Source organism: Panthera leo, chromosome F3 (assembly GCF_018350215.1).
Source record: "Panthera leo isolate Ple1 chromosome F3, P.leo_Ple1_pat1.1, whole genome shotgun sequence".
Classification (NCBI taxonomy): Eukaryota; Metazoa; Chordata; class Mammalia; order Carnivora; family Felidae; genus Panthera; species Panthera leo.
In genome coordinates, this window is record NC_056696.1 from 48,971,418 (window position 1) to 48,999,068 (window position 27,651).

Here is a 27,651-nt window from a genome sequence, read left to right on the forward strand (position 1 = left end):
GTTTGGGTGATGTTTCTACATTTCCTTTGTGGTCTTGATTGGACGTGCTGACATTTATCACTGATTACCTATGATTCTAAGTTTCCTTCTGTGATCAGTATGTTGTCATTCTTAGGAAGTGTGTGAAAGAAATGACCTCTGAGAAACAGTTTTAATGAAAACTTTCTTTGGTCTTAGTTTTACTCTGCTTTTGGAACCTGGTAACTTTCATATGCATATTCCCTAAGCATTAGTCAAAAAAGTTTTGCTGTTTGTTTGCTTTATTTTTTCATATTAGAATATAGATGGACAAAATAAAATATCTAGGATATGGAGCTGATGTCAAAATTGAAAAGGATACCGATAATAATCAAAGTACCTATGTATCCAGGGAGAAAGAATGAGAAAGAGTTAAAAAAGAGAGAGACAGACAATCTTTAGAAATCCAACTTAAAATATTGCTTATATAATTGAATTCCTAATGAAGACAGGAGACTCTCAAATTCCAGCTGACCAGGTTTTACCCTTAGGACAAAAGTAAAACTAAATATAAAATATAACAAATTATATTTTTGTTTTAAGCCATTTTTCATAACTTTGTGTTTAAATATGGTTCATATAAGTTCATAAAGGTGATTCTGTTGCTAGGTGGACTTGGGAGACCTAGACCCTGAGGCCTCAACCCAGCCCATCCAAAAGATTTGCCAAAGTCTCTTGGTCTTGTCACAAGAATTAAAAGGACAGACAACACAGCGGATAAGCAGTACAAGCAGGAAAACTTACTAAAGTGAAAGCATAGATCAGACAAGCTCAAGGGAGAGCTGGATGCTTGGTTTAGGTTTCTATTTTTATAGACAGTTGTTAACAGATGGGTGGAATATTCATTACTTCAGGTGGGGATTTCTTTGAAGCAGGGTGGTCTCTTCCAAGAATGTGGGTTATGTGCCTTTTCTTCCTTGTTTATTCAGGGGATTCCAGCCTACTTTGCCAGATACTTTGGGCTTGTCTGGTTTGATCTCGTTTCTTGTGGCTTTCTTTTGGAATGCTACCAGGACAGTCCTCTAACTTTCTCATAAGTAGCCATGACTTCCTCCTTGCTGGCCTCCAGGCATCTTGTTAGACCTAACTAACTGCTTATTCTAACAATTTAAATACTAAAATCTGACATTTTCTTTCCAGGTCAGTCTAAGTCCAAGACACTGAGAGAAATATTGTAGTATTTCAAGTGACATTAGTGTTTGACTCACTGGAAAGTTTTTGAGCAAGGTTTTTGAGCAAGGCTAGTTCATTGTGTTTTTTCATGACCAGATAAAATATTCTTTCAGGACATCTATTTCTTTTGCTCTTATTCTCTGTCCATGAAGCAAACACGAGCTTTCAAGTACCTGGTTGCCTTGGCACTGTAAAGGAAGTGCTCTTGACAGAAGACCCAGGGAAGAAGTGCTCTGGTTTTGAAAACATAAATTACATTCCTCGTTTATTATTTGCATTTTTTTCCTCCTTAATTAATCCATTGAGACATGTTCAAATGTAAATCAAATGCCTAGCCCTTCCTACCCTTGAGTATGTAAGTCTTTTCAATAATAAAATTATACTTAGAGCTGCTTCTGCCTTTTCCAGAATAAATTCATAATTTCCTTTCTAACTTTACCTCCCCCTACCCAGGGATTTCTTCTCCCACAGAAAGTCCCATTATCTCCTGTGGAGTATTCACACTTGCCTATGAATCATGTAGTTTCATTAAGTTGTTCTGCCTGTCTCTGTGCAGAATCAGTGCTGTGATGATCAAATCAAAGACCAGGTGGTCCTGGAATGGCCCTGATTGAACATTTTTGGCCCAGTGCTTTGTTCACCCCCATAAACTTGTTACACCTATCCAGATTTCTGCCTCATCCTACTGGCTCAAATGTTCTTTTCTAAGGACAAGCAGGGCATCTTTTCTCATTACATAAAAAATGTCATTATCTTTAAGCAATTATGTTGGGAGAGGGCTAAACTAATTCATTGTTATTTCACTTGAATTCTTTCTATGTTCATGAAAATTTATATATTTATCAAATGCATAGACCTTAGCATACTCTATCAGTTTCCTATTGCTGCTGTATGAAATTACTACAAACCAGGTGGCTTAAAACAACACACATTTTTTTCTCTTACAGTTTTGGAGGTTGGAAGTCCAAAATGTGTCTGACTGGGTTAAAATCAAAGTGTCGGCAGGGCCATATTCCTTTCTGGAGGCTCTGGAGTAAATCCATCTTCTTGCCTTTTCCAGCTTCCAGAGGTGCTCATGGTCCTGCTCCAAAAACTGCAATGTCCAGTTGACCCTTTTTTCTTTTTTTTAATGTTTATTTATTTTGAGAGAGAGAGGAACAGAGACAGGGAGAAAGAGAATCTGAAGCAGGCCCCACACTGTCAACACAGAGCCTGACACGGGGCTCCATTTCACGAATGGTGAGATCATGACCTGAGCTGAAAGCAGGAGACAGGTGCTTAACTGACTAAGCCACCCAGGATCCCCAAGTCTTTTTTTTTTTTTTTTTTTTTCCCTTGGCATCACTTTAACACTGACTTTTCTGCCTCCCTCTTCCGCATTTAAGTACCCTTGTGATTACACTGGTACCATAAGGATAATGCATGCTAATCTCTTTATTTTAAGATCAACTGACTAGCAATCTTAATTCTGTCTATTATTTTAATTCCCCTTGGCCATGAAACATATCAAAAAGCTCTAGGGAATAGGGCCCGGACATTTTTGGAAGACCATTAGTCTCTCTACCACACATACATTCACAACAAGAAAAGCCCATAAAACAGGATTAGGGTAAATTTCAATTATCCTTATAGTTGAGAGTTTGGTTTAATGACAGTGTATACTTTTGAAGTAAGAATGATTTTGAGTCTGCATACATTTCATTGTTTAAATTGTTTTTTCTTCTATGGTCTCTTTGACTGATGCCTAAATATTACAGTTCAGATATCTAGTAAAAATGTAAATGTGGAATGAAGAGGAATTTTTTGTTTCTACAATCCATTCATGTCCTTGACCTCCTCACTCCTAGTAGAAAGTGGTTCTTTTACTACAATGACATACTGAAGTTATTCTCTACATCAGTCAATATGAACAGTAAATACTCTGAAATTGAACATATAGATAATTTTCTCCTTGGTGGCAAGTCTTCCCTTTGGTGGAAAGTTTCCGAAGTGTTTTGAATATGAAGATTTTTTTTTATAATATCAATGCAATTTTATACCAAGTTAGTTGTGATACTTACAGCATATGTTGATCGAGAAATATATCATAACAAAAAATACTGTGATTTAATTAATGGCTTTAAGTAAGTATCTACATTCCTTATCATGCATATGTTTTAGGCAATGGAACAAGAAGTGTGTGATGTTATCTATGTATTCATTTTATGCAGTTTTGTACACATAGATATTCAAGTTCACAGGTCCTTTGTAGTTAACTCTGAACTGCAGAAATACATGGTAAATGCAAATTGCAAACCACTTCCTACAAGTCAAAAGCCTTTCAAGTCTATCTTCCTAATCTCCATCAACAACACAATTTTTGTTCACAGCATTGCAAAATACTATTGCCTCATTTTTGACACTTCAAAATAAGCAAGAATCTGGAAATTTACGAGGAAAATGTGTTGATAATTCTGAAACATAAATATGCAAATAAATTGATTTTTTATTCCCATCTACTAGTTGTCTAGTATAACATTAAAGAAATAATTTAAAATTCATTTATTTTACAGAATTAAGATATACTCATTAATGCTACTTGATAATTACCTCATAACTTCTCAGATAAAATTTTTAAAATTGTTAAGCCAAATCTGTCTTCAAATTTCATCCCTGATTTAAGCCTTCAAGAAATAGTACGCCCACTTTTGATAAACCCCAATTCCATACAAATGAAGAAAGGCATTCATAACAATTCTAAAATTTCTACCTAAAACCTAAAGTACATTGTTTCATTGAGTAGTTCTCTATGCTGGAGAGATTACCATGCTTTATGACAAACATAATTGGAAAATAACTCTTAGAAAAATAAAAATAATGTATTTGGTGAGATATATAAACTCAGCTGTCAATAAGTCAATATCCTACTCTACGTATGGTCATAGCCTTTCATTTAATTTTCCTTTTTATTCTGCTCTGTAGTTTCTGGTAAATTATTACTAGAATGTTTATTAGAAAAAATAAAAGAGTTTGAAATTTTAAATAATCATCACATTTAAAAAATCTTGTTTGCTTATTAAGATTTACTTAGAAAGGAAGAATGTGGTGAATAAATCATATGCCTAAAATAATGGCTTAAATGAGATTATAGAAAATTTAGGAAAGGAAAAAAGTAAAGGTCAATGTTAAATTATATGATTTGGCTAACAAAATAAATCTCTTCACTTTGCCCTATTCATTTAGATAATGCTTTTATAAGTTTCATCCTTCAGTGGAGATTTGGCCAAGGACTCCTAAATTTGTAAATAATTTCTCAAGTTTATGTAGGTTATGCATTTAAAGTTGTTTTTAATGCAATATATTTTAGATATGTACTGTAGGCTTTTCTGATCAGATAACTGTGGTATAATTTAAGTTTAACTCTTTATCTGGATTTAAGTTTATTAGGAGCCTCCTAATGTACAAATGACATTAACAGTTTATAATTCCATGATAGATAAAATTGCCTCAAATCTGATAAAGATAGGGTATTATGTACGAAAAAGATACTGGCATATTTCCATTGCTAAAGGCTAAGGACACAGAACATTTGCAGACTAAATAGTGTGTAAATTTTAGTTTATGTGCCCATTACAGCCACTGTCGACAGGAAACAGGATGCACACAGTGTGAAACAGGACTTGCAGTATCACTTGAGGCTTGTTCTCTGAAATTTACCAAGTCTATTGCCATTAACAGCATCTGTAGCAGGAGCCTAACATTTTGGTTTTATTTACATAGCAAAACAATGCATTGAGAATTGATCATTTGTCATTCGCTTTTCAGAAATAATCATTGAATCTTTTCTCAAAAGAATAGTGACCTCTAAAAACCAGTAACACCCAGAGCATCTTATTTTTCATAGAATGTTAAAATTTTTTAAATAAATTTCTGGTACACAAGGAAATCTACAATGATTACTTACAAATCATATGATGTTTAGGAATGTTGCATTTCAAATGTTTTTTTACTAGTGCTTTTGTAAATAGTATTGTGTTTTGAGAGAGGATTTTTGCTTCTTCTTTTGAAAACTAGGTAGAGACACAGAATAAGGACTATCTCAGATTAGATATAGAGGTCTCTAAAAATGATAGGAAATTGTGTTTTTTTTAATTAAAAAAATTTTTTTAATGTTTATTTATCTTTTGAGACAGGGAGAGACAGAGCATGAATGGGGGAGGGCCACAGAGAGAGGGAGACATAGAATCCAAAACAGGCTCCTGGCCCTGAGCTGTCAGCACAGAGCCCAACGTGGGGCTCAAACTCACGGACCATGAGATCATGACCTGAGCCTAAGTCAGATGCTTAACCGACTGAGCCACTCAGGCGCCTTGGGAAATGGTGTTTTATATTGGTTAGGTGTTATAGTTTGATATTTAATTCATGAGAAGCAATGACAGGGAGCTGTGAACAACATAGCTTCTAGCCTTAGTCTGTCCTGGGCTCATAAATTGCAAGCTGTGTGACCTACAGGTCACTTGGCCTCACTTTGCCTCAGCTTTTTCATTTTTATATGGTGATAATAATGGTACAGACTTCAAGAGGTTGTCATGAGGATTAAATGAGTTAATATAGGAAAGCACTTAAAGCATTGCCTGACATCTATGTGCTTTTTTTTTAGGGGGTGGGGAGGTATTAACTCATTTAGTATTATAGGTACCGAGTTCATACCAGGCACTGTGCTATCCTGGAGTCTCAAAGGTGAATAAGTTGTGGCCTCTATTTTCAAAGAACTTAGCCTGATCATCTCAATATAATGTGTAGAGTATGAAATCCATGCCTGTTTCTATGGAGGAAATTTGGCTCTGGGTTTCTCAGAATACCTGAACTGCTTCTTAAAGGTAAGAAATTACCTGAGTGAAAAGCTGAGGAAGGGCATTTCATTCAGAAAATAGCACAAAAGACATAGACACATGAAGTAAAACAATATATGCAGGGAACTTCTAGCAATTCAGTATCAGAAAGCTTAATCATAAGGACTTATACCTCTGAAGACACCCTCCTCCCCACCTTCGTTTGCTTAAAAGAAATCAAATGTTTTGGTGTTGGTCATTGATTCTTCAGATGAACACAATGCTTCCCATTCCTTTTAAGTTAAATTAAGCAAACCTGGGAACAAGAACTTGGGAATAGGTACTTGCTTGAGAGATGATCCTAAGAAGCACAAATGAAAAAGAGCTGAAAAAGAAACAGAAAGAAACACAAATAGGTGTGTGTTAATAAGTGGGTTTCCATTTTAGGCAATTGGAGCTCAAAATGGGGACCCTCTGAGAAACCATGTAGAACATCCTTCTGAATTGTTTCACCAGAAGATGGAGAGACGGGCATTTATTCACCAACCTCCACCTGTCCACACTCACCATTGGGTGAAGGTTCACCCTTGAAGCAGTCATTCTCAAGAATTTCAGTTGTAACTGCCCCTAGTCAGCAAGCTTCCGTGGGGTTAGAATTAGCCCTCATGCAGCAAAGGAGAGAGATGCAGTGTTTAGAGTGAAATGCTACTGACATGCCAAGAACTATTTTCTATAGCCGCAGGTGAATTCAGAGGTGGACCTAAGGAAGAGGGACCAACTGTGGACACACATTTAGGTAAGTTGTCAAACTTCTTAAGACTTTTGTTTCTGTAGCCCCTGATATAAAGAATGAAGCAGGTGCTAACTGGAGACTTGAGATAAGGATGGAGAAGTAGGGAGAGGAGATATCATTGAACATCTCACAGACCATGTTAATGCTTGCAATTTATTTTGTATTATTATAAAGAAAGTCCTTCAGAATGGTTTTAATATAATAGCATGTAAAATTTTCAATTTGCATCTTGGATAATTGTCTTAGATTGCAAACATCATCCTTAACTGAAAAATAACATAAATTTAGCTATTTTATTGAACGTGATTTAAAAATGGGTCTTGGTGCACACATGGAGATCTGAGATTTGGCAAAGGAAAAAAGAATTAGATTCTGTATTATAATTTAGTTCAAACCAAACTTACATTTGAACATATTTTGAATTTCTGAAAGACTAAGTAAATCACAGTATTTTTTATAGCATGGAGTAAAATTTACATATTTTTACATTTTATGAAATTGTATCACTCTATCATGATGTCACATGCTGAATAAAATGCAAAGATGCACCACCTACATTAATGAATGAGTGCTTTTAGGGCCACATGTTACGCATAATAACTGATGAATGCAAGCAATCTATCTTTTCAATTTTTATTATAATCATATGCTATTTTATTTTTCCAGTCTTATTGGGACATAATTAACATATTGCATTATATAAGTGTAAGGTGTACAAGTTGATTTGATACACTTATATATTGTAAAATGATTATGACCATAGCATTAAGTAACACCTTTATCACCTCACAAAACTTCCATTTCGTTTTTGTAATAAGAACATTTAAAACCTTCTTTCCTAGCAACTTTCAAGTACAAGTACAGTATTATTAACTATAATCTCCATGCTATATATTAGATCCCCACAATTTACTTATCATATAACTGAAAGTTTGAACCCTTTGACCAACATTTCCCCATTTCTTCCAATACCTCGTCCTTGGTAACCTCTATTCTACTCTGTTTCTATGAGTCGGACTTTTTAGATTCCACATATAGCTGATACCATACAGTATTTGTCTAAGATAAGATAGTTTCATAATAATATTCTATTGTACATATTTCTATTTGTCCCCAGACAGTGGAGACACTGCATAGAAACGAGTGCAAGAAAAAAAAAAAAAAATTACTTACTCCGGACGTATAGCATCAGTTACAGGATTTAATACTGATTTACACCAACAATTTTATAAAATTAATGAATAATTGCTTTAAAAATATTTTTTAAAACAGAGGAATGATTTTTAAAGAGTGTTACCAAGTTATTTAATTTAGTATTTTGAACTTCAGTTGACAATCCCTTTAATAACACTATTTTCTATTTTATAAAAATTCTATTTATTGCTTTCTAATCTTAAATGCACGTCCTTTGACAGAGGAAGATACTACTTTCTCTGTATTTCCCATCAGCATTTTTAAGGTGCGTATTAACCACACTAATTTCTTAGGATAGATATAATTTATGTGAGGAATTCATACATAAATCAGTTAGAATAAAGCTGAACATGTTTCCTAAAATATATTTAGTCCTATAAGACTACTCGTGTATTTGACTATATTATATTTAATATCTAAAATAGCTGTTGTTGATTTCCTTAAAAATGTTATTTCACTTATATGTGGTGTGTGTATGTATGTGCCTTGGAATATGTGTTAATGTGTATGTTATGTGTACCTATGGAGAGGTACACACTATTATTACTTTGGAAGATATTGCACTTTTTGGATATATCTCATAGCTTTTTAAACTTCTAAGTTGATATTTATTTTCATTGATTAATTGTTGAGAACCATATAAATACTAGCCTTTAACCATGAAAGACATCTATTTCCTAATTTCCCACGATGTGGAGGAAGAAGTTGTTGTCTGAATCTGCCAACTTAGAGACAGTACATGTGGCTTAGATAGAATACAGAGATTCCCAAATGTATGGACTTAGGTAGCTTAGCACAGTCCCTGATACAGCGTTCATGAGAAGGAAAGGGAGCTTCCTTTATAAAGATTCTTCCTTTAGGAATATCAGGGCAATTAACCACCTAGACAAGTTCAAACATAGTTTCTCTATATAAAGTAAGTACAAAGTAATGTAAAGGCCTTTGACACACAAACACAAGCACAGATTGCAATGTCAAAACATTGTGTGACATTAAAAAAATTAATCTCACTAAACTATAGCATTTCCCAGGCCTGTAATTTATGATCTGAACTGTGCTGTCCCAATGACAAACAAAAGCACACTGAAGTGTTCCTACCTTAAATTGTTCAAGTAATTTTTTAAAATAATATAACTGCTTGTCTTTTCTCTGTCATTTTTGGACAAATTAAAATTTCTTATTTCTACTATATTCCTTAGTGCTTGCACCCTTAGATTCAAAGAGGAGAACTACCACACAATCATGATTCTTTTCCATTGCTATTTTTTTTTTAATCATTCAGGCTTTCTTAATCATTTTTTGTAAAAAGCCTTACTGCTTTTAGTCCAATATTCTAATGTAAATAATTTGTAATTTTTGCAGGAAGTTTGGACCCTATGAAGATTTAAATAGTGAGGAGTCTGTGTCTGATTCCACTGAGATCAGTATTTATAGAGCATACTTTGCTTTGTTCATCTTCCTGCAGTAAAACTATCCAAACCCCTCAGAAGAGTCCATTTATCCATTAAATGTTCAAAGATATATCTCACTTACCAACTAATTGATTATATAAAATACACTCTAACTATGCACCTTTCTCTAAATACTTATTTTCCAGAATTTCTGACTCCCAGGATTATCCCTTTCTCAGTGCAGGGTACCACCACACTAGCTCCTACCCACCACCTGATCAATCTAGGAGAGCAGAAGGGAGCCTCTAGGATGGTTGGAAAAGAAAAACCGGAACTCTTTTTAGCATATGAACATACCAAAGTTAATGCTAAGTGGCCAAACAAACTTAGGTATGGTAAGATATATTTGCTTGCTAGTTGTTTCATTTTAAAGTTGGATTGGGAAGAAATATATATATCTTTTTCCTTCCCCTCCCACCTGGGATTGCTAAAGCCCATTATACCCTTCCAGTACCTGATGGGACTGACATAGGCCAGAGGCTGAGAAAAGAACAAGTCAGATCTTGGGGGAGACTGGAGGAATTAAGAGGATAGTTGAGAAGGGAGAAAGATGGACCCTGGGTTCTCTTTTATGCCCACAGAGTGGATAGACAACAAACTGATTGCCAAATATGTATACATGTGGCATATGGATATATAATTTTACTAAATAAAAATGGAGATCAAGAAGTTGCATCTTTTGTACATCAACAGGCCAACCATTTTGCGTATATTTTTACATTCAGTCTCCAATAGCATTGAAAAAAAAAAGCATTATAATCAGATGAACAGTGTGCTCTTGAGAAAGGTTGTATCACATACCCTAGGTCAGCTTGTAACTAAAGGAGCGAGAATTTTTACAATAGTCTCTCCAGCTCAACTAATTGCTTGGATTCAAACTCTTTAAAAAGATTTTTTTGGTAGATAAACTTAAAGTTATTAAAATTTTCTTATGTCATAAAAGTGTTATTTCCTAAAGGCAATAATTTTAATTTTCTTTCTTTTCCCCAAATCCCACTCCATTCAGATCTATTTCATTTGTACCAATGAAATTACCAATATGATTTTGCTAGGCTAGCATGTTTAAATGCAAGTTAAATGACTTGGAATTAAAAGATATTCATGAACATTTCCTGAGGTATTTTAAAATTGCATAAACTTTCAGTTCTTTATGGGTTTGTGAGAAGGTATCATATTCACCAAGCTGTGCTCTGTTTTTATTAGAAAAACAAAATTTCTTCTTTCTCACCTTTTCACATTAAAAAAAAATGTTCTTCTTAAAGATTGCCATTGTCCCCTATGTCCTGTTTTTCCAAAGACTTTGTAAAAAATGCTGACGCAACAGGGACAATACTTGGGTAAATCCTATAGGCAATAAATAAACACAAAATTGTTCAATTGCTTCTTACCACTCACAAGGTCCAGGGGTAGCCTGTAACTGCCAGCTTCTGATGGTAACAAGTCCTGACATAGACAAAGTCATGCTGAAATAATCTATGTAATTCTAGAAATCCTACTTTATTTTCTGATTCTGTTACCTTAAATCCTTTGCAAAAGAGTTTTTTTTTTTATACCAGGAAATAGTTAAAGCAATTTCAAAACACCTTTGAAATTAATCATAAATGCATGCATAGCTTTGATATCCTGCTCTATACAAATCTTAAACAATAATCTTTATGTAATTATCAAGTTTTAAAACTAAACTTCCCGATATCTTCCAAACTAATATTTCCTTTGGTCATTGCCCAAATTGTCAGTTGACTATTCCTAATATCTGTATATTTGACATCCAATGAATTAATCTTTTATGTTTGATGGTGTGAGTTTTCCCATCTCATCTTATAGCAATGCAAATCACAAGTTATACTATAAGCAGAATCAGCTATATAATTTGTGTAGCTCAGGGAAAAATAAAATTAAGTGCTTCTTACTAAAAAATTATTAAGAATTTCAAGATGGCAACATCAGAGCATTAAATCAAGTGCAGATGCCCACTGAGCACTGGGCTGCTGCAAAGGTCATATTGTCCAAGGAACCAAACCCTTTTTTAAAAATTTTAGTTCCTTAACTTGTCACCACATTCTTTCCTAGTAATAGCCTATATTCCAGGCATCCTATAAACAGTCTTATTGAAAAAAAAAAGGTAGATATACTAATTCCACCCATAAATAAAAATTAAATTAATAAAAACATAATTCTAATATAATTTTTATAGATTTTGAAGGTATCATTGAAACATAAGTCCCAATAAGTAAACTCTAAGAATTGGTAATATAAAGAACTAAAACAAACACTATGATCTATCAAACTTATTTTGAGCTTTAGAACTTATAAAAATAACTGGCATTTAGGAAATATTGGCATTTAGGAAAATGCCTTTTTTGTTGTTGTCATTATACTAGTGAATCTTTCTAGGGTTCTGTACATGTTATTTCTTACATTTCAGGCTGGCCACATGGATATTATTTTCTATCAGAGTATACCTAATGCATACAATGAAGATTATGACTCTTGATCTTGTCTTGTCCTTCTCATCTGCTGTCCCAATGTATATTTTTCATATGCCAGGATGCATATGGACCATTTGGATGATTTATTCCAAACTAGTCATTCTCCATTATTTCTTATTACATAATTGGTATATTCAGTATAAAACAAAATATGAAAGACATGAAAAACCCATAATTTTACTCCAAGTTATTAAGTTTTAATATTGGGTTATGGCCTTCCATTGTTTTTTAAAAAGGAGAGTATATTATACAGATTTCTTTTGTGTGTGTGTGTGGGGGGGGTGTTGGTGAAATATTTACTGTACATCATTTCATTTGGTTTTCATACCAACCTTGAGAAGTAGGCATTTTTATGATGAGGAAACAGAAGCTCTGAGATATTAAGTGGCTTTCTTAGGTTGTTCAGTTAGTTAATGCTGAAGCCAGACTTCAACCTGAGAGTTTAGAGTGCTATTTTCACTGTACTTGACTGGCCTTGCCTATTCCCCTGCACTCTGAACTACATACTGCCAGTCTGATTTCTCTATAATTGTTTATTTTCTTAGTAGTTTTAAAAATGTTTTTTAAAATTTATTATTATTATTATTTTTAATTAAAATTCAAGTTAGTGGGGCACCTGGGTGGCTCTGTCAGTTAAGTGTCTGACTCTGGTTTCAGCTCAGGTCATGATCTCATGGTTTCTTGACTTTGAGCCCCACATTGGGCTCTGAGCTCACAGTGCAGGGCCTGCTTGGGATTTTCTCTCCCTCTCACTCTGCCCCTCTTCTGCTCATGCTGTCTCTGAAAAATAAATAAATACACTTAAAAATAAAATAAAATAAAATAAATTCAAGTTAGCTAACATACAGTGTAGTCTTGGCTTCAAAAGTAGAACCCAGTGATTCATCTCTTAGATCTGACATCCTGTGTTCATCTTAACAAGTGCCTTCCTTAATGCCCATCACCCATTTAGCCATCTCCCTACCCACCTTTCCTCCAGCAACTCTCAGTTTGTTCTCTATATTTAAGAGTCTCTTCTGGTTTGCCTCCCTCTCTGTTTTCATCTTATTTTTCCTTCCCTTCCCCTTTGTTCATCTGTTGTGTTTCTCAAATTCCACATGTGAGTGAAATCATATATCTGTTTCCCTCTGACTGACTTAATTCACTTAGCTTAATTACCCTCCAGCTCCACCCACATTGTTGTAAATGGCAAGATTTCATTCTTTTTTTTTTAAACCTTTTTCATTAAAAATATATCAGGGACATTTTTCTAAATCAATAAATATAGTTATATATATTTTAACATTTGTATTTCAGTCCATTATATAGTTGAGGAGGAATTCACACAACTCATCTCTGTTGCTGGAGAGTAAGGACCTTGGTCAACTACATTTTCCAGGCCTTTCTTTCTCAATATCTTTCTGACAAAGGTGTTATGATGTCTTATCTTTTCAGTTCCAGCATTGCTTATTCAACTATTGTTTACTTTGTAAGAAAGCTATTGCATTGTTTTTTAACTTGAGGGTTTCTTGTTTGTTTGTTTGTTTCTGTATATAATGACAATTCTCACTTTTGGCTTTTGGTCATGCTTCACTCAACTGTAACTCCAGCCTGTTCAGACTCCTGTTCTTAACTGACTCTGTGGGAAGGTCCCAGGAACAAACCAGTCATGCACAGAAAAGCACTCATGAAGACGGAACAGTAAGTGCAAAGGCTCAATGAGTGTGTCAGGTCATCAGCTGAGAGTAAGGTACAGGGAGGAAGTAATGTGACATTTTAATAATAAATGAAAAGAAGCTTAAGAAATAAACTCTTACTATGAATCAAGATGGGGATGTGGATGATCGGGTGAGATCAGGAAGTAACATAGATCTTTGGGGTTGATAAGACTAAGAAATTGAGAAGTCATAATATTGTGCAAATCATTTTCATGGGTACTGAAGTCTCTAAGAATGATGACAAGAACATTGAATGGTAGAAGGGTGTCAGAATTAGATTTGGCTGTTAAACCAGACTCCAAGGCTTATACTTACATCTCACAGGCAGAATGTAGTTATGTTCCTACATTGTAGAATAAAAGGATTCTCATACTAAGAAGGAAAGGGACAGCTGAGGTAAGATAGCTCCTTGTCTCTATCTTTACTATTAAAAACTACGAAACTTTTTTACTGTGAAACTTCAGAAGAGTCTTCTACACAGTTATCTTTAAATTTAATGAAACAAATTTGAAGTACTGGTTTGTATCTTAATATTGTTTTATTTCTACTTCAAAGCTAATGCCTGAAATGTGGTGGATGATCAATACTTGTTTTTGAGTAAATCAATGAAAAAAATTACTAGATGATTATTGTTTATCAAGCATGAAAAATCTCTACTTCAAATTTCTAGCACTCTGGAAATTCACAGAACAGTGTTCCTACACAGTCCACGTACATAGAAAATAGCTTGGACAGTGGACAGAGCATAGAGAAACTAGGTTAAATGTTAACTCTGTTACTAACACCTAGTATGACCAAAGGCAAGTTCTTTAACCTCAGAGAGGCTGTTTCCTTCTCTTCCATATTCCAGATCTGGGCTCTACACTCAGACTAATATGTATGATTAAAAAACAAAACAAAAAAACAAAAAACAAGTGTATAATGTTGCTTTCTCATATCACTGGTTTTGAGTCTGTGTTATAGATATCTAAAAGATTTAGTAGATAGTGATTTATACACATTTTTCTATCTGCAGGCTATGTGGGAATCATTGATCAAAGACTTAATATTTTCAGAAATATGATACGATTGATTTTATGGCCTCTTATGTTTCAGTAGAGATATGAGGCTAGTTCTAGCCAATGGGTTGTGAGCAGAAGGAAACTATGGTCTGGGCATTGAATGGCAGGACAGAACCCTCAAATTTTCTCTTGTTCTTTCTATAACACATGGTAGGCATGAGATGGCCTTAAAGCTCCTGCTGCTAGTATACATTCCATGTACAATCCCCTCTCCCTTGAAGTGGAGAAGACCCACTGAGATATCACTCTTGTGATTGGGTTACATTATATGGAAAATCTGAAGAGATTTTACAGATATAATTAACATCCCTAATCAGTTGACTTTGAATTAAAAAAATTATTCTGGCCAGGCTTGATTTAATCAGGGAATCCCTTAAAAGAGAAATTCTCCTGCTTACCTTAAGAGAGTGAGCTGACATGTTGTCTGTGAGTGGGGTTAGTGGTAAAGAACTATGAGTGACTCTTAGAACCTGAGAGCAAACCCTGAGTAGCAGTCAATAACCATAAGTAGACCTCTGTCCTACATCCACAAGGAACTGAATTCTGCCAACAACTATGTGATTTTGGATGAGGACCATGGTTCCGTAAAGAATGCTGATTGTCATTTTTTGATATGATGGGAGAATACCCAGCTAGATTGTGCCCAGGCCCTGACTCACAAAAACTATAAGATAATAAATGTACATTGTTTTAAGTGTTATTTTAGGCCATTGAGCTTGTGGTAATTTTTTACAAAGCAATAAAAAAAAAAAACCGTAACACATAAGCAGCAATATTTACAAGATTGCTGTTATAGATTAGTTTCCTGAACTAAGATTATGTATGTATACAGTACTCTTGCTAAACAACAGTGCACATATAAGGAGAACAAAAGCTAAAACTTTGTTTCCTTAAGTACTGATACTTAGGGGCTTTTTCTCCCTTCCTTCTTTCCTTCCTTCCTTCCTTCCTTCCTTCCTTCCTTCCTTCCTTCCTTCCTTCCTATCTTTCTTTTTTTCACAGCCTAAGATAGCCTATCTTAACTGATGCAAATTTGGCACTGAAAGACAAGTGCTATAATAACAAAATAACATATTTTGCATTGCTATAAGAAATTTGCTTAGTAGTGAGGAAACTGTTATTAGAGATTAGAAAGATATTCATCCATAATATACAATGGAGAAATACATGATGATAAAGCTGTAAAATGTGCAATGCAGATAATCTTCTGACCTTGTCACTTTAGGGAATGTGTTTGGAAAATAGAATATTAGTAATGTGTGCTAGCTATCATTGGCTGCATTTGAGAAATACAAAGAAGAGATGAAGAAATGCATTAAAAAATAACTGGCCAGTTTGTAAGCAGAAACGAGAGAGCATAGAGAGAATCCAAAAATGTAAGGAATTATAGGATTGGAAAAAGCAATTGCTTCTCAATCCCAAGCAATAAAAGATACTATTGAGAAATTCCTCAAACAACAAAGGTTGATTAAAACTCAGCCGTGCAGCAAGAATGCAATCAATGGTTTGGCTGTCACATCCATTGTTAAAACTACTTGATGGATTAAGGTGATAGAAGGTATATTCTTTTCATTGGACAAAAGAGTTCAGGGAACAAGTCTAAGGGTACAACTCTCCCACTGTGCCTGAAGAGGCTCAAGGTTCCTATAGTTAAACCAAGAGAGATAAATTAACTCTGGATATAGCTCATGGCTCATGGGACTGGCTGGAATCAAACAGATTTGAAGCTAACTTCTTGAGAGAGTTATCCTGCCAAAGTAACCACTGAGCCTAGGCTAAAAAATATCTGTGCTTACTTGAAGTCCTCAGCTTTCTATAGATGAGAGGTAGGCTAAGAAAGCAGATCAGTCCCTAATGACATCAAAGTTTTCAATACCCTCTTCAGAAGTGCCAGAATAATAGAAGAGAGAAGATATCTTTGGAGAAAGAGCTAAGGATCTAAGAGGCCAATGACCAGAATTTCCTGACATTGGAATCAGGGCTCAACTGAGATATGCTTGCCACAACAGTATAGGGTCTTCTTGGAGCTTTTGACCATGGGATTTCAGAATTGCTCTGGACCATTAACATCCTTTCCTTTTTTTACTACTTGTGAATGGGAGTGCTTACTTTGATAGTCCTGTTTTGTTTTGCTTTGTTTTCAATCACTGTGGATTTTTTGGAAGTGGGCATACAGTTTTCTGATATATCTGTGGATCAAGAGAGGATCACAACTGGACCTGCTGTAGTGACTACTGCTCATCACTTAGAGATCATGGGCTTGAGGGATGGGTCTTGAATTTATGGAATTTTAGGGTTATCTCCTTTTGGAAGGAAAGAAATGTCTTTTGCCTTGAAAACAAAAATGAACCAAGTTGATAGGCATAAAGTGGACTGTCTGGCATTGATGTTGCTCACTAAATATTTCTGTCTCTCTTCATTCCAGTTTTACAGTAGTATTGTATTTCCTAGGTTATTGTTGCTACATGCAGTCATATAACTAGCTAGGGGCAATAAATTGTGAATAGAAGTGGCATATGCCATTCTAAGGCTGAACATTTAATTGATAGTCAAACCAAATTCAGAACTCTCTGTATCCTCTCAGATTCATACATAAATATGGTGTACTTCTATCCTCAGTAGTAACTGGAAACTTCTGGAAGGAGAGATCACAAGTAAACTAGAAAATTCAAAATTGGGGATGATGGAACTATAAAGTTAAAGATAAGGAGAGATATTGGGAATGACGAAGAAAAAATAAACAGGAACACAAAACTGCAAAAAAAGGGGAAAGAAAAGAATTCACTAGGAGGGAAGGGGTGGTTGGAGGTGGTAAGTAAATAGTGGTCAGGCAATATTTCCAGATACTAGGACCAGTTGTGACGGGGGTGGCTCTATTGGTAAGGAACCTAGGGTGATGGTGATAAGCTGAGTCCCATATTGTGCCCCTTGATAGACATGTAGTGCAAGCTAAAATGATCTCATTTTAGGTTTCAATCACTGTGATTTGGGAATTACCTGTTACCACAATGTAACTTCATCCATCCTGAGAGAAACAAAAAGGAAGTCTCAATCACTTCCCAAATATATCATATAGGGAAAGATATCAGAAGATCTGCTCATTAGTTAGAATCCTTCAAAATTTGATAGAATGGAATTTTGATATTTAATTTTAAATTTGTTTTCACAAGAAATTATTGCTATCATCTGGTTAAAAGTTCTACAGTGAAATAACTCTTAAATATTATTACATTTAAATGAAGGGGAAGTTGGTGGTGCCAGAATTAACATAGAAACTGCTTGTTGATGTAAGTGATTCTATTTATAATGTTAAGAGAGATTAGCTTAAATATCCCATTTTAACTGCAATGTAAGTTGAAGTGCTGAAAGTTAAAATTACATGTTTTGAATGAATTTACCTATGAATTAAGTCTACTACTCATAGGAAATGTTTCAGCAATTTATCAAAAATCACATGAATATTCATTATAAGTTTACTTCTACTAAAAACCTTAATTGTGCCAACATCTTTATGATGATGTGATTGTGATGAAGAACCAACATAACATCATTTTATTTGTCACCAGAGAAAACCTATGTTTGTCTAATCAAGAAGTTTCAAGGCAAAAATAATTTTTAGAAACTACATAAAGGAAAGATCATGGTAGTTGAGTTGGAATAAAGCATTTTTGGAAAGAATACCATCTTCCTCAGTTAAATTCTTATAAAAATCATGCTTTAGTGATTTAATTTAGTATAGGATATTAGAAAGTATAAAATTTATTATATTGCAACTTAGAAGTAATGCAGCTTGATAAATAAGGGACTCTATTAACTAGGCCTATCTATCATCATCTGGCTTAGTGACCTTGAGATGGTAATTTAACCTCTTTTTTTTCCCCTTTAAACCTTGGTAAATGGGATGGTTTTAAACAATTTTTACCTGGGTGTATAAGTAGCATTCTGAAAGAAGGAAAGAAAGAAAGAAAGAAAGAAAGAAAGAAAGAAAGAAAGAAAGAAAGAAAGAAATGAAGAGAAGAGAAGAGAAAGGAAAAAAAAAGAAGAGGAGTCAAACTAGATCTTACACAAGTTCAAAGAACTAGATCCAGGGTTGAGGATAATAATGGATGGTTTTACAAGTGATATAGAAGAACCAGGTGAAGAGATGAATGTAAAGTGACAACAACAGAAGCAGATCCATCAGAATTGGGAGACCCACATTTGGAATTCTAACCACACCACACTAGTTCTTATCTAGCTGTAGGTAATAACACTATGAACTTCTCTTCTCAGGCACATGTAGAAACCTCTAAGTAGAGGGATACTAGAGAGGATAAAAAGCAAAAACCTCTACAACTTTACACTGGTTATAATGTAGTAATGTGGGTAGGGGTAACAGAACAGGAATGATGAAGAAAAAAAAAATACAACAGGGAAAGGACAAGAAAGAGAATAAAATTGAGCAGGAGATAGGGAAGGTGCCTAGTCAGATAATTTTGGGAGCTCTTTTGAGAGGGTATCCGTTGTTAGTACTTATGCTGCCAGATTGTTCTATCCACTTTTTATTTCATTTAATGTAGAAACAGTTGACAGTGTTTGAAATCACTGGAAATAAGGTCTTCAGAAATTAAGATCTACTGAAAGGATAGATTTGTCCTGGAAATTTTATCCATAAAAAGGAGATGGAGAACATGACTATTAATAAAGTATTGAATAGTATTTTGTTTCTGAAGGTTGACACTAAATGATTCTCACGGGAAAAAAAAAACTGTGGGGAGGGCAAGAGGTGATATAATTACTTCAAAGAATCCTGTGATTACTTTTATAATTTTAGTGAAAGTCTTTCAGTGAAAGACATTTTTGGATGGGAAATATGACAAGGAAAAATGGGAATAACCACCTAAAAGGTGCTTTTCACTTAGAAAAAGAAACTGGTGAAGATGTAGGAAATAGTCAAAGATATATTAAGGGGGTCTCTACACACTGAGAACAATGTGCAGTATGTAGAGTATGCTAAGCAAGAAGAATAAAGATTAAGAGTACTTTAGGCTTTGTACTTAAAGGAAGAGTAATAGTGTATAACCTTGTATTTTTGTGGGAAGGAAGCTATCATAGCCATGCACATTGTCAGAGACGATATGTAAAATGTGGATAGGCAGTGCTAAGAAAGTCAAGTGCCCAGAATTAAATGAAATAAAAATCTCTAAGAATAAATTTTACCTAAATGAATGAGAAGAATAAATTTAGGACTCTAAGAGAAGGAACTGTAAATGATTATAATAGTAATACCTGTAAGACAGATACAATACCTCTCATTTATTGATACATATAGCTTAGAAGTCAGGAGAAGGCTCTGTGGAGTCCCACTGGCATATATACCTTGGCTCTGACAAATACACCTTGAGTATGACTCTTGTCAAATTGCTTAAGTTCTCTAGGCCTTGTTTCCTTACCTATAACATTAGGATGCAAATATTATTTTTATAAGATCATAAGAATTAAAATTTCAGTACGTAGCACATAGCAAATATTCAAAATATGTTAGCCAAGTATGACAGCGAACTTGTTTATATACATTTAAAAAATATTTTAAGATATCACCTAATATGTTTTCCTTTCTCACTAAGTGTTGTTTTGAGGAATGAGGAGTTAGACAGGTAGCGAGCATTTTAGTTATTTGGTCATTTAGCCATTAAGGCTAAGCCAAGAGGAAGGATGAAGGGGTTAGAAGAAACTACCTAGAACAAAACAACCCATTGTCAGTGTGGTAAACGATTTACCTTTGCTCAGGGAGAGATGTGAACTTTGCCCTTTTATCATGGAAGGTAATCTCAAAACCCTTGGGATGTTTTATTAGATAAAAGTGTTTTTGTTTACCTGAAGATCTTAAATTATGCCAAGTAGTATAAAAATGTGATATATGGTGGAGACTTTGGGTCATCTATTATCAGCTCAAACTCCAGAGAGCCTAGAAAGTGAGGTCAGCTATATAAACAGTCCACCATGTCTATATGACCAAGCCCCAAGACTATGGACACCAAGGCTTGGGTGAACTTCCCTTGTTGACAATTTGATTATCACACATTGTGCTGGAAAAGTTAGCACTGTTTATAACTCCACCGGGAGAGGACAACTGGAAGCTCCATGCTTAGAACTTCCCTTGACGGTCTCATGTGTCTCTTCCCTTGTTTGATTTTAATCTGTATTTTTGCACTATAATAAACTATAATTGTGGGTATAACAACTTTCAGTGAGTTATATGAGTCCTTCTAGTGGGTTATCAAACCTCAGGGTGGTTTTAAGGAGCCCAAAGTTGCATTTGGTGTCAGAAGTGAGGGTTGTCTTTGGAATCCCTGAATTCGCTACTGATGTCAGAAATGAGGGTAGCTGGAGAACTGTTCTCTAAAGTTATACCTTCTCATTAAAGTGGTTTTTGGAGGGTGGTTTTAAAGTTAGGGTTTTTAAAAATTCATTTATTTAGCTATTTACCATTATATCAAGCAAATAGGAAAGGTGAAAAGGATAGAAGAAAATGTCTATAATGAAGAAGACTTTGTCCAGTTTCAGGTTTTAAATTAGACACTAGACTTTTTAGATCTAGAGAGAAAAAGCCAAGATTTGAGAATATGGAAAGGGTTTCTTTAAAATTCCCATAGTTAAGCTTTTCATTTTCTCACACTAAATCTGTCCCTGCCTATCTTCTTCATCTTAATAAGTGTCATTGAAGGCTCTCTATTTCCTGAAAGCAAAATCTTGGAGTTATCCTTGATTCCTCTCTTACCTTCATTTTTCACAACACATCCAACACCAAGTTCTGTCGGCCCTATTTACAAAATATAATCTGTATTTGTTTACTTCTTTATGGTTTCATTACCTCCAAATTGAATGAAAACCTCATATTTCCATCTTCAAGAACTACACAAAGCTTCCCAACTGCTTCTGTTTTCACCCTCCACCTCAGTTATTCTCTAAGCCAGTTTGTTCTTGAAGTAAGATCCATGGACTTCAGGGAGACCATGAGATTTTCAGACTCAGCGTGTCTTTGAGGTCAAAACCATTTTTATCATGATACTAACATATTATTTGCCTTTTTCACTGTGTGAGCATTTGTACAGGTGATGCAAAAGCAATGGTGGGTAAACAGCTGGTGTATTAGCACAAATGGAGGCAATGACATAAGACTATACTGCTGGTCGTTATGTTTGTCACCAACAGAGTTACAGTTAAAAAAAAGCCAGTTTAATTTACAAATATCCTTGATAAACTGGAAAAATATTAAATTTATTAAACTTCAGCTTATAAATTCATGACTTTTAAATATCTGTGTGACGTACATACAAAACACTTTTGTTACATTCAAAGGTATGATAGTTGTATGAGGTAAAACTTACTCAACTGTTGGTGATGTGAGACGAATTAGCAGCTTCTGACTCATAGAATATTGTTACTTGAGAGAATGATAGAAAAACTGAAGTTATTTAGTCATAGGTATTCTCTAAAATGAACTAAACAAGATTTTCACTTCAAGGAGAACTGATAGTGTTTATTGCCAATTATAAAATTTTATCTTTCAAGAGAAAAGTCAGAAGTTTACAAAACTGAATCTACTTACTACCATGAGTTTAACAACTTCCCACTACTTAAACACTTGTCTGGTAAAGTCAGTGCTGGTACTAATAAGTATGACTTAAAAAAATGTTTGGTTAAATGTGTCAAGAAGAAGAGATGCATAGCTCATGCAACTACATCTTTTTATTGAATAATGTTTGTTCTATCAAATTATGCATGGTAAAGTGTTCATTTTAAATGTGAGATAGATCAAGATATTTTACAGGAGCTAAGTACGAAAAGTTCACTAATGGTTTCAAAATGCACATTGAAACTAACTTTGAAGGAACTATCACTTGCAAGTTTGGTATGGTATGAGAGAGGAATATCCACAGAAATCTGATAGGGCTATTAAAATACTCCCCCAATTTATGGGATGCTTGGTTAGCTCAGTCAGTTAAGTGTTCGACTCTTGATTTTGGCTCAGATCATGATCTCATGATCAAGCCCAGCATCAGGCTCTGCGATCACAGCACTAAGCCTGCTTGGGATTCTCTCTCTCCCTCTTTCTCTGCCCTTCCCTGCTCTCTCTCTCTCTCTCTCTCTCAAAAATAAATAAATAAATAAATAAATAAATAAATAAATAAATAAATAAAGTAATAAAATAACATAAAATAATGGATTACTCCTCCCTTTTATAACTATATATTTATGGGATGTAAGATTTGTTTTTCATATAATTAAACCCAAAAGTACATTTCAATAGATTTAATGCAGAAGCATACATAAAAATATAGCTCTTACATTAAGACGGACTTTGAAATGATTTGTAACAATGTAAAGCAATGTTAATATTTTCATTCTTTTTATGGTTTAAAAAATTTAGTTACTTTCAATAAAAAATTGTTTTTGTTGACATGTAATTTTTTATTGTCTTTAAGTTAATTAATAAAAACACCACATTACTTAGTTTTAACTTCTATTGTAACTAGCAATAGATATGCACTATGCAAACAAAAGCTCTTTGAGGTACTCAAAAGTTTTAATAATTTAACCAAACACTGAGACTGAAATCTTTAAGAATCACTTGTACAGGCACTAGCTAGACTGATATTTTAAGATATCATCCCCTCCACTGACTTCTCATTGCATCTAAATAAGATCTAAATACTTTCCCCCAACTTACAGTCTAATATGCTCTGACTGCTGCAAAATTTCAACAAACTTTCCCCCTTACTCATTACAATTCAGCCACTCTGGTCTTCTTTTCTGCCTGGAATGTTCCTCTCCATCATTTCTACATGGCTAGTTCTTTCTTGTGATTAAAATATCAGATTAATGTCACCATTACAGGAAATCTTCCCTGACTCCTCAATATAATGTAATTGTTTGACAACGGTTACTTTATATGTATTTACCCTGGTATAAGTATATGCAAAGTTCTTAATAATTTGTGATATTTTCTTTATTTGTACTATTTTGAAACTGTATATTAATCTGTCTCCACCCTCTAAAAAGTAAGTTATATCAGAGCAGGGATCTTGCCTATATCATTTATCACTTAGTCCTCAGGTATAAAACAGTTCTGGGTGATGGTAGATGCTCAATGTATTTTTGATAAATAAGTAAATGACAGCTTGTGCAATTAGCTACATTTAATTAGACAACATTTCAGAAAAAAACATTTCATTTTTCAGGGAAAATTTTAAAGAAGTCCACAGGATAAAATAAAACTTGGTATTGTGTTGAGGTATGTTTAAGAGAGAGCATAAAAATGAGAACATGAAAACAAGGGCAAGACAGACAACATGAAAAAGAGGGAGAACGAGAAAGAGAACTTTTGAAATATAATTCTCTCATTCCCACCTTGGAATCTAAACTTGAGGTACTGGATGGCTGGAAGGATGTAAATAGTTTGAGGGAATCTAAAAATAATAGTTTGTGAGCAATTTTCTTTTATCTCCCTCCCTTCTTCTTTCCTTCCTTCTTTCTTTCATTTTTTGCAAGTTTCTCAGAAAATTCTCATGTTTGGCATGGTACTGAGTTCAGATGGCGAAGAAAAGTAGCACAGGAACTGCTGAGGAAGATGATTGGTCCCAAGGACAATTTCACAGAATCTTGTACTATATCAGATGGTACAGAGCAATCAGCTGAGAATTCTTCATTTGATTCTCATAAGTGCCAAAATGATGGAATAGAAATATTTGAAGCAGGGACAAGGGAGCATTTCAGGACCAAGGATAGTGAGAAGGCTTGTGCTTGGCACTGGAATGTGTCAGGATTCTAACAAAATATCCAGCCCTGACAAAGAGTAACTGAGCAGATACTTAGCAGAGGTTACTCAGTGAGCAGGTAGATCCTTTCATACTAAAATTCCTTAAGGTGTAAGTTACTTTAGCACATTGTTCAGCTACCTGTTTCTGTCTTTGTAAAGTTTTTGGCTCCAGTAACCTTTTTTTTTTTTTTCCTTTCATATTGCACATTTGATAAGAAATTAAAATTTTATTCTGGTATTTTAGTATTTCTCTTGTTTTCATTTTGGGATGATTGGTCCAGTACATAGTCACATAGTGATGGGAATGGAAGAGGAAAACAACTTTTTCATGATGTTTGACTGTGACGGAAGGCCATGTCATAGTCGCTGAAGGAGACATTTAAGTAGGTGAATGTCAGGCATCAAGGAATGAAGAAACACATATACAGTAGTCAGAGAAGACCAACACACGCAAAGATAAAAATGCTTCATCTAACGGTATTGTTTATGAACAAAGACTTTTAGAGCTTTTGGGGGAAATTTTTCTGCTGATTTTTGTTATGTATGAGAAGAAGATGGAATGATTAGCACAATGATACAAGGTGTGTTAACAGTAGCATTTACACTGGAAGAGGGAGGCCATCCAAATTGCAGTTTCTGACATTATTCAACATTGACTTAGAGAATTCTTACAAAAGTTCTGCTACACAGGTTGACCAGAATGTCAGAGGTCAAGATTTACTAAGCACAGTGGTACATCACAAGGGGCCATAAAATTATAGACTATTTGTTGAACTTTGGGGAAATAAATAGAAATATGAAGAAAGTTTAGAACAATTGTTCTGATTTTTATAAAAAGAATGCACTATTGGTCAAGGAAGTCAAGATTGTTTTTCTTATTATTATGCAACAATAGACATTTCCAAAAGCAAACTGCTGGAAGAAAGAAAAATATATTATGCTTAAAATACTCTTCATAGGTTTAGAGAGGGAAATGAGGAAAAAGCTTTAAAAAATGAGAAGAATGAAATGGCTGCCAACATAATCCCTTACAGTATTGAAGGCCAAAATCTCCCCCTCACAAAGACTTATTGCTGTGTGCATGATATTAATGTAAGATGAGAACAGGTCAGCAGGAAATTTCAGATACATCTGAGTAGTTTATTTTTTTGACACATCTGAGTAGTTTAGACATATATGTATGTGTCAGAGAATCTGGACAGAGAGTTAAAGAAAAGAATGTTTAAATAGGAGAAACATTAAAATTCAAGAACATTGAGGGAGTAAGCATAGTGTTTTGAGTCACAAAAACTTTACACACATTTTGGCAAAGAAGAATTTATTTTTAAAAGTGGGAAACAAATGCTAAAAGATGAATATGCAAAGGTTGGGTTGGGAAGTTTTCACCAGAAACCTAGATAAGATATCACATATTTACTGTTCCTAATTTTATTTTGCAACAGTTGAAGAGCAGTTTCCAGAGAAAGCATTGATAATTTAGCTAACAAATCCCATTTAATTAGCCGACAGATTAAAAAAAAAAGACAAAAAACAATGAGGTAACTCATATTTCCTATAAAAAGAAGTAACTCTAGATTACTAACAAAGATTGTCTCCTTGCTCAAACTTTAGTCAGGCTCCTCTGAACACTTTTTAACTAGGCCTTATCCTTGGGCCTTGTCTTTAGTTGGCCTACTCTGGTTTCAGCAAGAATCCTGCTAAGTCAGTTTAGTGAGCATCATCCCCACCCTTGATATCTGATCAAACTGTTCATCCCCCACCCTTGATATCTGGTCTTCTGGCCTGCCTTCAGCAAGAATTCTGTTAAACTGGGTTAGCAAAAACCCTCCTACCCTTGTTATCTCTTAGTAATTTTCCATCCACTGATGCCCCTCATTCTGGTCATTAGTTATAAATTCTTGCTTGTCCTTGTATTCGGAATTGAGCCCCATTTTTATTCTCTATTGCAATAGTATTGACATTCATAGCAACAGTCCTGAAAAAAGTCTTCCTTGTCATTTTAACAAGTGTCAGAATAATTTATTTCTTTAACATATACAACTATGTAATCACATAATACTCTTTCATTAAAATAAAGAAGACAAATGATAAGGTAAGTTGGTAAGTTGATGGGTAGGGAGCTTTCAAATTCACTGCTCATATGGAGAAAGTATGGGGAAGAGAGTATTGTGCAGAAGAGAGATTTTCTATAATGTACAGGGATGACCTATGAAAAGGACATTTCAGATTGGAGGATAAAGGTCAAAAGCCTGGTAGGGATAACCTAGAAATAATATTAGACAAATGTCAGCATTCTATTGAAATAAATGAAGTGAGGGTGAAGCCAATGGATGAGGTCACAAAAAAAGGAAGCATCACAACATTGCAGGCCCATAGTGGAATGCTTTCTCTGGGAAACTCCTAAATTAAATCCATAAGTGAAGATCTAAACTAGCAGCATATAAATAAATAAATAAATAAATAAATAAATAAATAAATAAATAGCGGCATTTCACTCATGAGGAATAAAGTGATGCCATAAATATTTTTAAGGGCATAGACACAACCTCCAGAGTTTAATTCAGTGTCTGAATTACAGTTTATCATTTATCACATGGTATGACAGTACCTTACAAGTGAATTCAGAAACCACTGTCACTTAAAAGAAATTTAATAAAGTATTTGAGAGTTTTTGCCAATTAATTGTCTTGACCTTTGAAACTGAGAATTTAAGTATCATATCTGTTTTCAGTATTCTCTTCTTGCTTATGAATATTCAATCATTTAACTCCAATTCCTCTCGTGCACAGGTTGCATTGCTGAATAATTTTATGATATGCATTGTGATCCATCATATATTTTGAGCACCTGCATAATATTTTCATGAACTTTAAACTTTTAAAGTATGTTGATAACAGTGAGAACTTGCAATTCTGTTTTTCCATATAACTCCCAGGAGGCACATATTCTGAGTAATGGATCATTTATGAAAGAACAAAAATAAATTTACATTTAAAAGAAAACAATGACAATAATAGGGGAAAAGCCTCAGAATAAGCTTGAAATTCTTTAGTTTTATGTCCCAAGTCCTTTATGACTTACTTTTCCTTCTTTCTGCCTCACTTTCTGCCTTCAGAAATACCTTCCTTACACAACTCTCATACCAAACACCGCAGTTCTTTG

At 34.4% G+C, this 27,651-nt stretch overlaps 1 protein-coding gene and 1 long non-coding RNA gene across 2 annotated transcripts in view; one reads left to right on the forward strand and one right to left on the reverse strand.

Annotated features, from left to right (window-relative positions):
• The window catches only part of RGS18 (regulator of G protein signaling 18), a 42,727-nt gene extending 36,348 nt beyond the window's left edge, over positions 1-6,379 (reverse strand). Inside the window, exon 1 of the mRNA XM_042924912.1 lies at positions 6,319-6,379. The gene's annotated coding sequence lies outside the window, so the exon portion shown is untranslated. The remainder of the gene's footprint in view (positions 1-6,318) is intronic.
• A 280-nt stretch (positions 6,380-6,659) lies between these two features.
• LOC122211629 overlaps positions 6,660-27,651 on the forward strand; it is a 41,829-nt gene continuing 20,837 nt past the window's right edge. Inside the window, exon 1 of the long non-coding RNA XR_006198756.1 lies at positions 6,660-6,798. This is a non-coding gene — a long non-coding RNA (uncharacterized LOC122211629). The remainder of the gene's footprint in view (positions 6,799-27,651) is intronic.